At 38.2% G+C, this 19,953-nt stretch overlaps 1 long non-coding RNA gene across 1 annotated transcript in view; it reads left to right on the top strand.

Annotated features, from left to right (window-relative positions):
• Positions 1 to 19,591, top strand: part of LOC141154070 (uncharacterized) — a 64,836-nt gene extending 45,245 nt beyond the window's left edge. The window contains exon 4 of the long non-coding RNA XR_012247390.1: positions 16,798 to 19,591. This is a non-coding gene — a long non-coding RNA (uncharacterized lncRNA). The remainder of the gene's footprint in view (positions 1 to 16,797) is intronic.
• Positions 19,592 to 19,953: the final 362 nt, after the last annotated feature.

Below are 19,953 nucleotides of genomic sequence, written 5' to 3'. Positions count from 1 at the left end.
TCACATACACACAGGTATACACAGTCACATACACCCAGGTATATACAGTCACATACACACAGGTATATACAATCACATACACACAGGTATATACAAATCACATACACACAGGTATATACAATCACATACACACAGGTATATGCAATCACATACACACAGGTATGTACAGCCACATACACACAGGTATATACAGTCACATACACACAGGTATATACAGCCACATACACACAGGTATATACAAGCACATACACACAGGTATATACAAATCACATACACACAGGTATATACAAATCACATACACACAGGTATATACAATCACATACACACAGGTATATACAAATCACATACACACAGGTATATACAATCACATACACACAGGTATATACAGCCACATACACACAGGTATATACAGTCACATACACACAGGTATATACAGTCACATACACACAGGTATACACAGTCACATACACACAGGTATATACAAATCACATACACCCAGGTATATACAGCCACATACACACAGGTATATACAGCCACATACACACAGGTATATACAATCACATACACACAGGTATATACAGCCACATACACACAGGTATATACAGCCACATACACACAGGTATATACAGCCACATACACACAGGTATATAAAGCCACATACACCCAGGTATATACAATCACATACACACAGGTATATACAAATCACATACACACAGGTATATACAGCCACATACACACAGGTATATACAGCCACATACACACAGGTATATACAATCACATACACCCAGGTATATACAATCACATACACACAGGTATATACAAATCACATACACACAGGTATATACAGCCACATACACCCAGGTATATACAATCACATACACCCAGGTATATACAATCACATACACACAGGTGTATACAATCACATACACACAGGTGTATACAATCACATACACACAGGTATATACAGTCACATACACACAGGTATATACAGTCACATACACACAGGTATATACAATCACATACACACAGGTATATACAGCCACATACACACAGGTATATACAGCCACATACACACAGGTATATACAGCCACATACACCCAGGTATATACAATCACATACACACAGGTATATACAATCACATACACCCAGGTATATACAATCACATACTCCCAGGTATATACAATCACATACACACAGGTATATACAATCACATACACACAGGTATATACAGCCACATACACACAGGTATATACAAATCACATACACACAGGTATATACCGCCACATACACACAGATATATACAAATCACATACACACAGGTCTATACAGTCACATACACACAGGTATATACAATCACATACACACAGGTATATACAATCACATACACACAGGTATATACAATCACATACACACAGGTATATACAAATCACATACACACAGGTATATACCGCCACATACACACAGGTATATACAAATCACATACACACAGGTCTATACAGTCACATACACACAGGTATATACAATCACATACACACAGGTATATACAATCACATACACACAGGTATATACAGTCACATACACACAGGTATATACAATCACATACACACAGGTATATACAATCACATACACACAGGTATATACAGCCACATACACACAGGTATATACAGCCACATACACACAGGTATATACAGCCACATACACACAGGTATATACAATCACATACACACAGGTATATACAATCACATACACCCAGGTATATACAATCACATACACCCAGGTATATACAATCACATACACACAGGTATATACAATCACATACACACAGGTGTATACAGCCACATACACACAGGTATATACAAATCACATACACACAGGTATATACCGCCACATACACACAGGTATATACAAATCACATACACACAGGTCTATACAGTCACATACACACAGGTATATACAATCACATACACACAGGTATATACAATCACATACACACAGGTATATACAATCACATACACCCAGGTATATACAATCACATACACACAGGTATATACAGTCACATACACACAGGTATATACAATCACATACACACAGGTATGTACAGTCACATACACCCAGGTATATACAATCACATACACACAGGTATGTACAGCCACATACACCCAGGTATATACAGTCACATACACACAGGTATATACAATCACATACACACAGGTATATACAGCCACATACACACAGGTATATACAATCACATACACACAGGTATTTACAGTCACATACACCCAGGTATATACAGTCACATACACACAGGTATATACAGTCACATACACCCAGGTATATACAGTCACATACACACAGGTATATACAGTCACATACACACAGGTATATACAGTCACATACACACAGGTATATACAGCCCCATACACACAGGTATATACAGCCACATACACACAGGTATATACAATCACATACACACAGGTATTTACAGTCACATACACCCAGGTATATACAGTCACATACACACAGGTATATACAATCACATACACCCAGGTATATACAATCACATACACACAGGTATATACAATCACATACACACAGGTATATACAATCACATACACACAGGTATTTACAGTCACATACACCCAGGTATATACAGTCACATGCACACAGGTATATACAGCCACATACACACAGGTATATACAATCACATACACACAGGTATTTACAGTCACATACACCCAGGTATATACAGTCACATACACACAGGTATATACAGCCACATACACACAGGTATATACAATCACATACACACAGGTATTTACAGTCACATACACCCAGGTATATACAGTCACATACACACAGGTATATACAGCCACATACACACAGGTATATACAAATCACATACACACAGGTATATACAATCACATACACACAGGTATATACAGCCACATACACACAGGTATATACAATCACATACACACAGGTATATACAATCACATACACACAGGTATATACAGTCACATACACACAGGTATATACAGCCCCATACACACAGGTATATACAGCCACATACACACAGGTATATACAATCACATACACACAGGCATTTACAGTCACATACACCCAGGTATATACAGTCACATACACACAGGTATATACAAATCACATACACACAGGTATATACAATCACATACACACAGGTATATACAGCCACATACACACAGGTATATACAGCCACATACACACAGGTATATACAATCACATACACACAGGTATTTACAGTCACATACACCCAGGTATATACAGTCACATACACACAGGTATATACAGTCACATACACACAGGTATATACAATCACATACACACAGGTATATACAGCCACATACACACAGGTATATACAATCACATGCACACAGGTATATACAAATCACATACACACAGGTATATACAATCACATACACACAGGTATATACAGTCACATACACACAGGTATATACAATCACATACACACAGGTATATACAATCACATACACACAGGTCTATACAGTCACATGCACACAGGTATATACAGCCACATACACACAGGTATATACAAATCACATACACACAGGTATATACAAGCACATACACACAGGTATATACAGTCACATACACACAGGTATATACAAATCACATACACACAGGTATATACAAGCACATACACACAGGTATATACAGCCACATACACACAGGTATATACAGCCACATACACACAGGTATATACAATCACATACACACAGGTATATACAGCCACATACACACAGGTATATACAATCACATACACACAGGTTTATACAGTCACATACACACAGGTATATACAAATCACATACACACAGGTATATACAAGCACATACACACAGGTATATACAGCCACATACACACAGGTATATACAATCACATACACACAGGTATATACAGCCACATACACACAGGTATGTACAGTCACATACACACAGGTATATACAATCACATACACACAGGTATATACAGCCACATACACACAGGTATATACAATCACATACACACAGGTATATACAATCACATACACACAGGTATATACAATCACATACACACAGGTATATACAATCACATACACACAGGTATATACAATCACATACACACAGGTATATACAGCCACATACACACAGGTATATACAATCACATACACACAGGTATTTACAGTCACATACACACAGGTATATACAGCCACATACACACAGGTATATACAATCACATACACACAGGTATATACAGCCACATACACACAGGTATATACAATCACATACACACAGGTATATACAATCACATACACACAGGTATATACAGTCACATACACACAGGTATATACAAATCACATACACACAGGTATATACAATCACATACACACAGGTATATACAATCACATACACACAGGTATATACAGTCACATACACACAGGTATATACAATCACATACACACAGGTATATACAATCACATACACACAGGTATATACAATCACATACACACAGGTATATACAGCCACATACACACAGGTATATACAATCACATACACACAGGTATATACAGTCACATACACACAGGTATATACAAATCACATACACACAGGTATATACAATCACATACACACAGGTATATACAATCACATACACACAGGTATATACAGCCACATACACACAGGTATATACAATCACATACACACAGGTATATACAGTCACATACACACAGGTATATACAAATCACATACACACAGGTATATACAATCACATACACACAGGTATATACAGCCAGATACACACAGGTATGTACAATCACATACACACAGGTATATACAGCCACATACACACAGGTATATACAATCACATACACACAGGTATATACAATCACATACACACAGGTATATACAGTCACATACACACAGGTATATACAGTCACATACACACAGGTATATACAATCACATACACACAGGTATATACAATCACATACACACAGGTATATACAATCACATACACACAGGTATATACAGTCACATACACAGGTATATACAGCCACATACACACAGGTATATACAATCACATACACACAGGTATATACAGTCACATACACACAGGTATATACAGCCACATACACACAGGTATATACAGTCACATACACACAGGTATATACAGCCACATACACACAGGTATATACAATCACATACACACAGGTATATACAGTCACATACACACAGGTATATACAGTCACATACACACAGGTATATACAGCTACATGTGATGATTACTCATGAGTACATGTTCTTGGTGATATTGGCCAAGAGATGTTGGTAGTTATTATATATTTTTTTCTGCATGAATTTTGCGTTATGGTGATTTTCATTGGAAATATCTAAAATGGTGTTTTATACGGGCAGATTTCAAGGAATCATAAAATATATATAAATAAATTAATATAAAGGTTTTACTTTTAGCTTTTGGAATATGAGAGGTATGGAATAGGCAAGATGGTGTACAATATCCATATATGAGAGGTAAATAGATGATAGAGAGATAGATAGATAGATAATAGATAGATAATAGATAGATAATAGATGATAGATAGATGATAGATAGATAATAGATAATAGATAGATAATAGATAGATGATAGATAATAGATAATAGATAGATGATAGATAATAGATAGATAATAGATGATAGATAATAGATAGATGATAGATAATAGATAGATAATAGATAGATGATAGATAGATAATAGATAATAGATAGACAATAGATGATAGATAGATAATAGATAGATGATAGATAGATAATAGATAGATGATAGATAGATAATAGATAGATAATAGATAGATGATAGATAGATAATAGATAATAGATAGATAATAGATGATAGATAGATAATAGATAGATGATAGATAGATAATAGATAGATAATAGATAGATGATAGTTAGATAATAGATAGATGATAGATAATAGATAGATAATAGATAGATGATAGATAGATAATAGATAATAGATAGATAATAGATGATAGATAGATAATAGATAGATGATAGATAGATAATAGATAGATAATAGATAGATGATAATAGATAATAGATAGACAATAGATGATAGATAGATAATAGATAGATGATAGATAGATAATAGATAGATAATAGATAGATGATAGATAGATAGATAATAGATAATAGATAGATAATAGATGATAGATAGATAATAGATAGATGATAGATAGATAATAGATAGATAATAGATAGATGATAGATAGATAATAGATAGATGATAGATAATAGATAGATAATAGATAGATGATAGATAGATAATAGATAGATGATAGATAGATAATAGATAGATAGATGATAGATAGATAGAGAGATAGATAGATAAGTTAGATAATAGATAGATGATAGATAGATAATAGATAGATAGATAGATAATAGATAGATAGATAATAGAGAGATGATAGATACTATATAATAGATAGATGATAGATAATAGATAGATGATAGATAATAGATAGATAATAGATAGAAGGATAGATAGATAACAGATAGATAATAGATAGATGATAGATAGATAATAGATAGATGATAGATAGATGATGGATAGATAGATAGATAATAGATAGATGATAGATAGATGATAGATAATAGATAGATAGATAGATAGATGATAGATAATAGATAGATAATAGATAGATGATAGATAGATAATAGATAGATGATAGATAGATAATAGATAGATAGATGATAGATAGATAGAGAGATAGATAGATAAGTTAGATAATAGATAGATGATAGATAGATAATAGATAGATAGATAATAGATAGATAGATAATAGAGAGATGATAGATACTATATAATAGATAGATGATAGATAATAGATAGATGATAGATAATAGATAGATAATAGATAGAAGGATAGATAGATAACAGATAGATAATAGATAGATGATAGATAGATAATAGATAGATGATAGATAGATGATGGATAGATAGATAGATAATAGATAGATGATAGATAGATGATAGATAATAGATAGATAGATAGATAGATAATAGATAGATAGATAATAGAGAGATGATAGATAGATAATAGATAATAGAGAGATGATAGATACTATATAATAGATAGATGATAGATAATAGATAGATGATAGATGATAGATAATAGATAATAGATAGATAACAGATAGATAATAGATAGATGATAGATAGATAATAGATAGATAGATAGATAATAGAGAGATGATAGATACTATATAATAGATAGATGATAGATAATAGATAGATGATAGATAGATAATAGATAGATAGATAGATAGATAGATGATAAATGATAGCTAGATAATAGATAGATAATAGATAGATAGATAGATAGATAGATGATAGATAGATAGATAGATAGATAGATAGAAGATGTGGAATATATAAGGTGTGGTTGTAGATGTTCGGTGTCCTTGTGTTGTGGACGGCTCCAGCACTGTGGCTTCTCTTCTATGTAGATGGCGGCGCAGAGAACCCGCTCATCCTGCGTCCTATCGGCTGTGACTATTTCCAAAATATATTCTACATGATATTCCCCATGAAGATTACCTCAGATATCAGTCGGCCTATATTATACAGAATGGATATTATACCGGATGAATGGATTTCTGATTGTAAGGGCTCTTTATATATATATATATATATATATATATATATATATATATATATATATATATATATACACACACACACATATATGTACATATGCATTGTGTCTCAGGACATTGGTTCCCTTGAAGTCCATCTGCTGAATTCACGGCTGTATTAATTAGTTGTTTCTGCATATCCGGGTGTGGAATATGCCATGTACATAGATCAGGGATGTTAAACTCAAACACACAGAGGGCCAAAATGAAAACCGTGGACAAAGTCGCGGGCCAACCAGTATACTGTACAATAGACTACACATAATCCTCCGTACAGAATAATGGCCCCACATAGCCCTCCATACAGAATAATGGCCCCACACAGTCCTCCATACAGTATAATGGCCCCACATACTCCTCCATACAGAATAATGTCCCCACATAGTCCTCCATACAGTATAATGGCCCCACATAGTCCTCCATACAGTATAATGGCCCCACATAGTCCTCCATACAGTATAATGGGCCCCGCACACTCCTCCATACAGAATAATGGGCCCACATAATGCTCTATACAGAATAATGGGCCCCACATAGTCCACATACAGAATAATGCCCTCCACATAGTCCTCCATAAAGAATAATGAGCCCCACATAGTTCTCCATACAGAATAATGACCCACATAGTTCTCCATACAGAATAATGACCCACATAGTTCTCCATACAGAATAATGACCCACATAGTCCTCCATACAGTATAATAGGCCCCATACTCCTCCATACAGAATAATGAGCCCCACATAGTCCTCCATACAGCATAATGGACCCCACAAAGTCCTCCATATAGTATAATGGGCCCCACATACTCCTCCATACAGTATATTGGGCCCACATAGTCCTCCATACAGAATAATGGGCCCCACATAGTCCTCCATACAGTATAATGGGCCCCACATACTCCTCCCTACAGTACAATGAGCCCACATAGTCCTCCATACAGTATAATGGACCCCACATATTCCTCCATACAGTATAATGGGCCCACATAGTCCTCCATACAGTATAATGGGCCCCACATAGTCCTCCATACAGTATAATGGGCCCATATAGTCCTCCATACAGTATAATGGCCCTACATATTCCTCCATACAGTATAATGAGCCCGATATAGTAATCCATACAGAATAATGACCCATATAGGGGTGGTGGTTCTGGTCTCGCAGGCCAAATTAAATCACCCTGCTGGCCAGATTTGTCCCATGGGCCAGAGTTTGACATGTTTGACATAGATGATCCACAACACATACATAATGCAGATTACTAACAAGAAACAGTTCACAATCACAAGGCTTTAATGTTATGGAATTTTCTATACATTCGCAACTACATGTTCTATATCCCGAGAATCACACACAGGGCCGGGGTCAGCACCCATCGCACCTGGGCAAGTGCCGGGGCCCTGGACCATCAGAGGGGCCCACTCGCTGGCATCTGTGCAGCCAGGACCGCCGGCACTGCTTGATTGCCGGTACTTTACCAGACATGGCCACGTGCAGTGCGCTGTGTGTCTGTGTCTGGTACTAATGACACGGCAGGGGCGACACTGCCCCTTTAATTTTACCTGTGTGTCGCCCCTGTGGCATCATTGGTAGCAGACACAGCCTCACAGCGCACCGCCATGTCTGAAGTGCCGGCAATCAAACACCGCCAGAGGTCCTGAACAGATGCGGGGGAGCAGCCCGGGCCCCAACAGCGAGTGGGCCCCCCTGATCATCCAGGGCCCCATGTCTGTGACACGCCGGCGGTCCTGCACAGATGAGGGAGAGCAGCCCGGGCCCTGACAGTGAGTGGGCCCCTGTGATGGTCCAGAACCCCATGTCTGTGACATGCCGGTGGCCCTGCACAGATGAGGGGGAGCAGCCTGGGCCCCAACAGCGAGTAGGCCCCTCTGATGGTCCAGAGCCCTATGTCTGTGACACGCCGGCGGCCCTGCACAGATCAGGGTGGAGCAGCTCAAGCCCTGACAGTGAGTGGGCACCTCTCTGATGGTCCAGAGCCCTATGTCTGTGACACGCCGGCGGCCCTGCACAGATGAGGGGGAGCAGCCGGGCCCTGACAGTGAGTGGGCCCCTCTGATGGTCCAGAGACCTATGTCTGTGACATGCCGGTGGCCCTCCACAGCCACATGGCAGAGGAGCTTGACTGGAGACAGGACCGGGGGCAGGTGAGCGAGGCTTGTTGCCAGCTTTCCCAATCCCCATATTAAAAATATTTCTAATGTGTGTGTGTGCATGTATGATGTTAATGTCTGTGTATATCAGTGTTTATGACTGTGTATATATATTTATGTCCGTTTTATATATGCTTTTAAGAATTTGTTTTCAAATATGTATGTATGTCTGTATGTGTACTTATTTGTGTATGTGTGTCTACGTATTGTATGTGCGCATATCTGTGTACCATGTGCATGTGTGTATGTGTGTGTGCGTGCATATCTGCGTACTGTGTGTGTGCGTGCATATCTGCGTACTGTGTGTGTGCGTGCATATCTGCGTACTGTGTGTGTGCAAATCTGCGTACTGTGTGTGTGCGTGCATATCTGTGTACTGTGTGTGTGCGTTCATATCTGTGTACTGTGTGTGTGCGTGCATGTCAGCATATATGAAGGAAGAGGGGACCGCTTGTGTTAAAGGGGCCCACCGAGACTCTTTCGCCCGGGGCCCATGAAAACCTGGAGCCAGCCCTGATCACACACCCAAAATATGGCTCCCAATATCTTGTAGAAAATTCAACTGTGATCTTGGAAAAAGAGGTTACGAAGAGCGGACATAAAGTAGATAGATAGATAATAGATAGATAAATAGATGATAGATAATAGATAGATGATAGATACTAGATAGATAATAGATAGATATATAATAGATAGATAATAGATAGGTTTCCTCCTCTCAGATAACTGCTCCTTCACCCATATCCCACTGCCACCCTCAATTACTCTCCCCTCTTTTGAAGTGCACTGCATGCGCATCTGCTCCCCCTCCAACCTCCAACTGGCTGTCATCTACCGCTCCCCAGGATCAGCCACCACTTTCCTTGACCACTTCACCACTTGGCTACTTCATTTCCTCTCCGTTGACATCCCCACTATCCTCATGGGCGACTTTAACATCCCCATTGACACTTCCCTCTCAGCTGCCTCTAAGCTTCTATCCCTCACTTCCTCCTTTGGTCTGCCACACCCACCCACAAAGACGGCCACACGCTGGACCTCATCTTCACCCGCCTCTGTTCCCTATCTAACCTCTCTAACTCACCTCTCCCTCTCTCTGACCACAACCTACTTACATTCTCTACCCTCTCCTCTCCAGGGCAACAATCCCCACTCCACAAACTTGCATACCCTCGCAGAAATCTCAAACACCTTGACCTACACTCACTCTCTGGATCCCTTCTCCCTCTTACAGACATTAGTTCCTTACATGATGCAGATGTTGCTGCTGCTTTATACAACACCACAACAGCTGCAGCTCTCGATTCGGTCGCCCCCCTCACACATACCAAAGCTCGCACAATCAACAGACAACCCTGGCACACCAGCCTAACTAAAGAGCTGTGACAGGCCTCCAGGGTTGCTGAGCGTAGATGGAAAAGGTCCCACTCCAATGAGCACTTCATCGCATTCAAACAGTCCCTCACTACCTTCAAGTCCACACTCACTGCAGCAAAAAAAACATACTTCTCATCTCTCATATCCTCCCTGTCTCACAACCCCAAACAACTATTCAACACCTTCAATTCTCTCCTCCGCCCCCCAGTGCCTCCTCCCTCTCCTCTTATTTCAGCCGAAGACTTTGCCTCATTCTTCAAGCAGAAGATTGACACCATCAGACAAAGCTTTTGCCTAAAGCCCCCACAGCCCCTCCCCACACCTACTCAACCCTCCTCCTCCAAAACTACCTTCTCCACCATTACGGTAGATCAACTTTCCTCTTTACTCTCCAAATCACACCTCACCACCTGTAAACTTGACCCAAACCCGTCCCACCTCATCCCTAACCTTACCACTATCTTCATCCCACCCCTAGCCCACCTCTTCAACCTGTCACTAACAACTGGTGTCTTCCCCGCATGCTTCAAACATGCCTCAATCACACCTATCCTCAAAAAGCCCTCCCTTGACCCATCCTCTCTGTCTAGCTATCGCCCCATATCACTTCTCCCCTATGCCTCAAAACTACTGGAGCAACACATCCATTCTGAGCTGTCCTCCCACCTCTCCTCCTGCTCCCTCTTCGACCGCCTACAATCTGGTTTCCGACCGTACCATTCTACTGAAACTGCACTGACTAAAGTCACCAACGACCTACTAACCGCCAAATCTAAGCGACACTACTGTATCCTGGATCTCCTCATACCTAACAGACAGGACATTCAGTGTCTCTCACTCACAGACCACCTCCTCATCTCGTCCCCTATCTGTCGGTGTCCCCTAAGGTTCAGATCTAGGACCCCTGCTCTTCTCCATCTACACCTTAGGCCTGGGAGAGCTCATAGAGTCTCGTGGCTTTCATTATCACCTCTATGTTGATGACACACAGATCTACCTCTCTGTACCCGATATCGCTTCCTTACTAACCAAAATCCCACAATGCCTATCTGCTATTTCATCCTTCTTCTCTGCTAGATTTCTAAAACTTAACATGGACAAAACAGAATTCATCATCTTTCTGCCATCTCATTCAACCCCCCCAACTGACCTATCCATCATAGTCAAGGGCTGCCCACTCTCCCCAGTCCTTCAGGCTCGCTGCCTTGGGGTAACCCTGGACTCTGAACTCTCCTTCAAACGACATATCCAAGCCCTTTCCACTTCCTGCCGACTCCAACTCAAAAATATCTCCTGGATCCGCACATTCCTCAGCAAAGACACTGCAAAAACACTAGTGCACCCCCTCATCATCTCCTGCCTTGACTACTGCAACCTCCTGCTCTGTGGCCTCCCTTCCAACACTCTCGCACCCCTCCAATCCATCCTAAACTCTGCTGCCCGACTAATCCACCTGTCCCTCCCCCGCTATTCCCCGGCCTCTCCTCTCTGTCAATCTCTTCACTGGCTCCCCATTGCCCAGAGACTCCAGTTCAAAACCCTAACCATGACATACAAAGCCATTCACAACCTGTGTCCTCCATATATCTCTGACCTAGTCTCTCGCTACATACCCGCACGCAACCTCCGATCCTCACAAGATCTCCTTCTCTACTCCCCTCTAATCTCCTCCTCCCACAATTGCATACAAGATTTCTCCCGTGCTTCCCCCCTACTCTGGAACTCTCTACCCCAACACATCAGACTCTCGTCGACCTTGGAAACCTTCAAAAAGAGCCTGAAGACCTACCTCTTCCTACAAGCCTACAACCTGCAGTAACCACCGCTCCACCATACCGCTGTACCCTCACCTACTGTATCCTCACCCATCCCTTGTAGACTGTGAGCCCTCATGGGCAGGGTCCTCGCTCCTCCTGTACCAGTTGCTGTCACATTGTGTTCAAGATCATTGTAATTGTTCTTGTATGTATACCCCTTCTACACATGTAAAGTGCCATGGAATAAATGGCACTATAATAATAAATAATAATAATAATAATAATAGATAATAGATAGATAATAGATAGATAATATATAGATAGATATATAATAGATAAGATAGATAGATTAGAGATAATAGATAGATGATAGACAATTGATAGATCTATAGATAGATAATAGATAATAGATAGATAATAGATAGATAATAGATAGATAGATAATAGATAGATAATAGATAGATATGGGATAGATAATAGAGATAGATAATAGACAGATATATAATAGATAGATGATAGATAGATAGATAGATAGAAAAAATGTAGAAGCATTCACTGAGAGATCTTTCTAAAATGGCTTATATTCATATACATTTGGTCATAATCTAAGCAGATTTCCAGTAGAAAATTGGTTGGGGCAATATTGAGGCCCCAACTCGAAAAAAAAGTCCTAGTGCTAGCAGTGGAGGTCGGTCGTAATGGTTCCCGTCCTCTTTATATGGTAGATTAGATGATAATAAGGACAGAGAGAGGAGAAAACCCTGAGATCTCCATCATAGGGCCTCCATTTTAAGAGATTAACCCTAATCTTGGTCACAGAAACTGCTGTACGGTGTCTGAAAATATTATAAAAAATTGTGGCATTATTTCAAGCAGTCAGAAGTGAGTACTGGGATCTGTAGTTGTATCAGCATCAGTTATCTATCCTAACTGGTAGAATATGAGGGTTTAGATGGGGTATTCTTCTTTTAGACATTTGTGGCATATCTGCAATCTGAATTGGGTTCTGTCTTGCCCTGGTGGGAATGATGTGGCCGTGCCTGCGCCACTTACTACATTTACTTCTATGGGAGTTCCGCTTCTCGAGCATGCTTGCTTTGAATATGCCATAAATATCTCCAATGGGAATATCCTTTTAAAAGGGTTATTCCCATCTTTATAAATGGATATTGTTGTATAGTGCTTGTAAATACAAGCAATTTTGCAATTTTCTGCTTATTAAAATTTTCATCCATTCTTGAGATATTAACATTTTTCTTTTGTTTAGAGCTCGTTGCCTTGGAGATAGACCATCTTTGCTAAACAACAAAATATGCACAGCACTTACAAGCTCTTTTATATTAAGCTTGTAAGCACTGTTTTAAAGTTGACCAGGATCACTGGAGCGCGCTGTTACCCCCTAATCCTGGCCAGCTTCAGTGCACTGCTTACAAGCAAGAAGGCAGCGATGGTCGGTCTCCTAGGCAATGAGCTATAAACAGAAAAGTGTTAATATCTTAAGACTGGCTGTAAATTTTAATAAGCAGTAAAATGAAAAAGTACTTGTTTTTATAAGCCCTAGTCAACAATATTTATTAATATAAAGGAGAGAGAAACCCTATAAACAATATGACAAGAAACTTCTAAAAAAACACCATGTCTAAAAAATATTATTAAAAAATCAATATATTACATTATTTTAAAGAGTCAAAAGGTGATCACTGTGATCTACAGTTGTATCAGCTTCAGTTATCAATCCTGTCAGCTAAATTATGAGAGCTTAAAGGGGTACTCCTATCTTGGATATTTCTACATTTCTTATATTGTAGTTGACCAAATAGATTCACAGAACCTTTATTCAGCGGCCATGTTAGTTGCGGGACCAGAGCCACGTAAACCTCGTCCTATCTGCTGACATCATCAGCATCTCCACTCATTAGTAGCCCTGGCGTGACTTCATATGTGCGTCACACCGCTACGATGATGTCACACCAGACCTACTAATCAAAAGAGGAGCCAGGGCTGACAAGTAAGAAGAAGTTTTAGGCCTCGGGTCCAGTGGCCATGGACCTGTGAATCTTTTGGATCAAATCTACCATATATATCAGATAGATGCGGGTCACAATTTTGAGACCCACACGTGTCTTGAGAACAGGGCCCTGTCTTGCACCCTTGAGTGTGGTGGGGTGACCGCACATGCGCAGCTTACACCATTTACTTCATTGGGAGCACACTTGCTTTGGATATGCCATAAAAAAACGGAGATTGGAATACCCCTTCAAAGAGGACCAGTCATCGGGCAAAAAGTGGTCAGTTTTTTCGCTGCTCCCCTGAGTATTCAGTTTTTTGTTTTTTCTAAATTCCGCTATATGGTTCCAGAGATTATCGGCCTTTTTATTTAGTGCTACTTATTATGGTCTTTGCCAAGTGGGTGTCGCTCACAGGGTAATTATGCAGAGCATCTTAAGGACACACCCCAGAGAATCCTGTGAGCCACGCCTATTTATCAAAGACCATAAAAAAGTAGAACCAAACAAAAAGACCTATATTTCTGGAATCATATGGCAAATTTTAGAAAAGCAAAAAAAATGGAATAATCAGGGGAGTATCGAGAATGACATAAGAGCAAAATATGACCATTTTTATTACTTGGTTACAGGTTCTATTTAAGTAATGTGAAGAAGGATGATGTATATTTCTGTTCCGCCCAGACAGTAAAAGGTTACAAAAAGAATAGAAGGCTGGACCAAAGAGCTGACAACCAATATAAAGCTGGTATAGGAGACAATAAGACAGAATAGAGAAGGAGGGGTATAAAAGCCGTAGCAAATGGTGCAGTCCAACATCCAGATATTGTTTTTAACCCTATCCCCCTGGAACGCCCCATTGATGAAACAAAATATCTGCCAGTCAGTCCAGGTTGTTGACATCACAGCTATTCTGACCAATGGCAGGCGAGCAAAGGAGGGGTGTGTTAAGAATGAATGGACGTGCATTGGACTAACACCCCTAGAGCAGACGATACATCAGCGTAGCAGCATTGCAAGGTGCAACCTCTGGGCTATGGAGGAACGGAGAAACCCACCAAGGCAGAAGGATCTCTGGATACATGTTAACCCTGCATTCTGCTTTCCAGGAATCCTCGGGGCCTTTTTTTTTTTCATGCTTTCACATTTCAGATTTTAATCACCTTCCGCTATAATTCCCAGTGAATTTTCTCCTCAAGACAAGGTGAAAGGAAACCCAAGCCTCACCACACTCCTCTATTCTATTCTATACATTGTCTTCTCTTCTGATTTTTCTAAGTATCTGTCGTAACGAGGGAGAAAGGATTTTTGAATCTTGGCCTTATTTTTTTTTTTTACATTTTTTTTTCTTAGATCTGCCTCTGGAGAACGACTAAATTTTAATTAATGAGTCTTACAGGAGATTTAGATGCTCTATCGTGAGGTCCCTTTTGTAATGTAATCGAAGAATGTTCTCACCGCTTGATTTAACTAACGAGGCAGTATGTAATTAAACCACAAGGTTTGGCGGAGGTAGCCGCAGACCTCATCTAGGGCGTGCTCGAAATGAATATTTTACCCTGTATGGACCATTGTGAAATATATTTTAATTTTTTTTATGTTGGTATTTTAGTATGTGATTGTTGTGTTGATTTTTTATGCAGTTTTACGCCTTTGTATTGCTTTTTTATGTGGTTTTACATCATTGTTTTGACCGGTGCATCGTTATTAATGCTGTAACATGCACATTAGTAATATCTGTATTTTCTAATTAGAATTCAACACAGAAGAATGTTGCTGAGGAGAAGACTTCTCCATAAGAGTGGCTGGCGTCATCAGTGGGATGAATAGGGGTTAATTGTTATCTTTGGTTATCTAGCTGTATGAGTGTTGTCAATTCTTCATAAAGCTAGATAACCGAAAGTAAAAATAACCCCATTACGCGCCTTGTTATACCAGTGTTGAGCAGAAGACCCACCTGGAACTTATGGACAGGAAAACTTGGGATCGAAGAACTCAAAAAATTTTTAAGTCTTAATTTGATCCCGGAACTTAAATCTGGAGGTAGGACTCTTCTCATCCATCTTCTGTCACCTATAATGACATATCAATGACCTTGTTATGGACTGTATCAAGACCTCCATGGGTTGAGTTACCAACAGGTATACTATGGGACAAAAGACTTTGCCAGGACTTAAAAATAAAAATATCCAAAACGTGCCACGTGGATAAAGATGGATGGATGTGTATGATGAAATAATGAAAAAAAAAATTTTGATCATCATGAGGCCTACGTAACCATCTGACCGGATTATTGTTTCTTCTAGACAATTGGGTAAATGGGCCTACAGGAGGCCGAAGATTGAATATTAAGGATATTTTTTTAATTGTGGGTATTTTTTTTATCTTTTAAGTGAGAATTTAATTTAATTTTTGAAACTGTAAAATATAGAAACAATGGATTGAGGGCAAAATTGTTTAGCAATTAATGATCTAGCTTAAAAAAATCTGTTATTTTAGACTAGAGAAATGTATAGAAAAAAAGTTAAAAAATATTATAAATTTGAAGCTCACTAGACAATCATGTATATGGGCCTACTTGAGGCTGTAGATTGAGTTTTAACTTTTTTTGTTGTTTTTTTCTACTTTTTAATTATGAAGTAAATGTAATTTTTAGAAAATTGTAAAATATGGAAAAAAAATAGGGTATGGGAAAAATATTTAAAAAATGGATGATTGCTTAGAGAAAAAAAATGTCAAAAAATATTTAATATTCAGTTTCCTTATGGGCTTTCATGAGGTTGAGGAATGAATTTTAAGGATGTATATATTTTTAATTGTGGTTATTTTCTTTATCTTTTAAGTGGGAATTTAATTTCAGTTTTGGAAATTGTAAAATATGGAAAAAATGGGTTATAGGCAAAATAATGTAAAAAATGAAAGGTCTAGTTTTAAAAAAAAAAAAATATTTTAAACTGGGGAAACTTAAAGAAAAAGGTTAAAAATATTATGTTTACCTTTTTAAGATCTTTTCTTAAAATCCCCTTCTATGATAATTGGACTAGCTTGGCGGAGGATAGAAAAAAAACAGAATCTGTCTTCAGCCCCTGTTTGATTTAGCTCTGTATAATTAACTTGTTTTACACTAGAGTGGCTTTGTAAGAAAACTTTTTATTTCGCTCCGTGGAAGCGACATTTGACCAGAGGTCTCTGCCTGCTGAGGGGGATTGGGTTTTTAATCCCACCCCCTATGTAAAGGGATTATGCAGTTAGTAAAATGCCCTAAAATGAAAGACCTACTGGAATCAAACCAAAACAGGAACAAGGGGATATTTAACCCCATTGATTTTGGTTCCATCTCTAACAGTTAATAGGGTTAAGCTGTAATTGGGAAAAGTGATTGCAAAATGCATGGATAGTTAGAGAGTGCTAAAAAATGCACCTTTTGAAAAATATCAAGCTGGTTTAATGTAACCCATAAAACAAAAATGTATAAAATTGTTGCCATGAAATCCAAGGATCTTGCAATCTGTAGGTCTAATGGTCTAAAGGACTCACCATCCTGGACTGACCGGCACAAATTTTACAGTATTAAACCCCTTGAAATCTACAATTATAGACAGAAAAGTTTACCCCCATCCGTTGATCAGCTTCTATAGTGCTTGAACCTCCTGATGGACACGGTTATCTTCATTAATGTGTGGCTTAAAAATGTTATTATCATCACTCTCCTTGGTTGTATAATAGAATCTTTGGTTCAGTGTGGAATAGAAGGGTATAAAGATGGGTCATGATGGACATAGGTGATTTCCGTCTTTGTACATGTAGAAATAATGGTCATAAAATGTCAAAGACTTCCACATTCTATGGCTGATAATAAAATGTTCTAGAGTAGGATGAATAAAAATCTCTCATCACAATAATCAACCCCATGTTCGAAAAAAAAAATTGTCTTCGTAAATAAATTCTACCAATCTGTCAACCAATTTTTGGCCCCTTGGACATTTTTTAAGCCAACTAATATGTAAAAGGTAAAATGGAAAGTAGAAATTCAATTACAAGTATCGAGGACATAAAATAAATTTAAAATTAATTGGTATTTCGATGGCAATAACAGTATTCCAAAAATATTTGCCAAAATGAATTAAATAATTCTTAGAAACTATTTTTCAAGTTGTAATGTCGCACATATTATCTGGAATAGTCAATTTGCCTCATTAAAAAAAAAACAAAAAAACAAATAGAAAAATATCAAGGCTAAGTTTTTCCAAATGACCACATTTGTGTTTTGTCATTATCCAACCACGTCTTATTTTTTAATATATTTTAGTAAAAAAAAAATTGGGTAAAAATTGGACTGATTTTCCTAATTTGTGATTTATTACTTTAATATCTCCAACACTTTAGTATATGAATAAGGTTACATTTTCCAAGGGAAAGAAACTTGTTTATTGACTAATGTGCTAATTTTTATTCCACTTGTGAAATGTTACATAATGTGCTGCATGATATTGAATAAACCATTTTTCAAAGAATTAAGAACAATGACATTGATTGATTTACTTTAACCTAACAAACATGTAATTTGCAAAGGGGGGAAAAAAAATTCTAAGAAAAAAAAATATATCAAACTAAGTAATTAAAAAACAAAAATTGGCAACAGGACAATTTCGAGTTTAGAGCTCACAGTCATTACTGTATAATGCAACGATTTAAGTCTTTTACAATGAGTATGTGATATAGTAGGTAATGAGTATGTGATATAGTAGGTAATTAAAACTATTGTTTCTGCTGACACCTCTGACTACTCTTGATATATAGTATATTAAATTACACTGACAACACACATGGGTATCCAAGCAAAGGGAAGGTAGAAGACTTCCTCCGACCATTATTTCCTTATCTTATCCATTAGTAAAAACAGGATAAAG

The sequence above is a fragment of the Phyllobates terribilis genome, unplaced genomic scaffold (genome assembly GCF_046119375.1).
Source record: "Phyllobates terribilis strain yellow unplaced genomic scaffold, ASM4611937v1 Scaffold_7__3_contigs__length_470593459, whole genome shotgun sequence".
NCBI classification, from domain to species: domain Eukaryota; kingdom Metazoa; phylum Chordata; class Amphibia; order Anura; family Dendrobatidae; genus Phyllobates; species Phyllobates terribilis.
The sequence above is the reverse complement of the archived record's forward strand: the minus strand, read 5'-3'. Positions and strand labels throughout refer to the sequence as shown.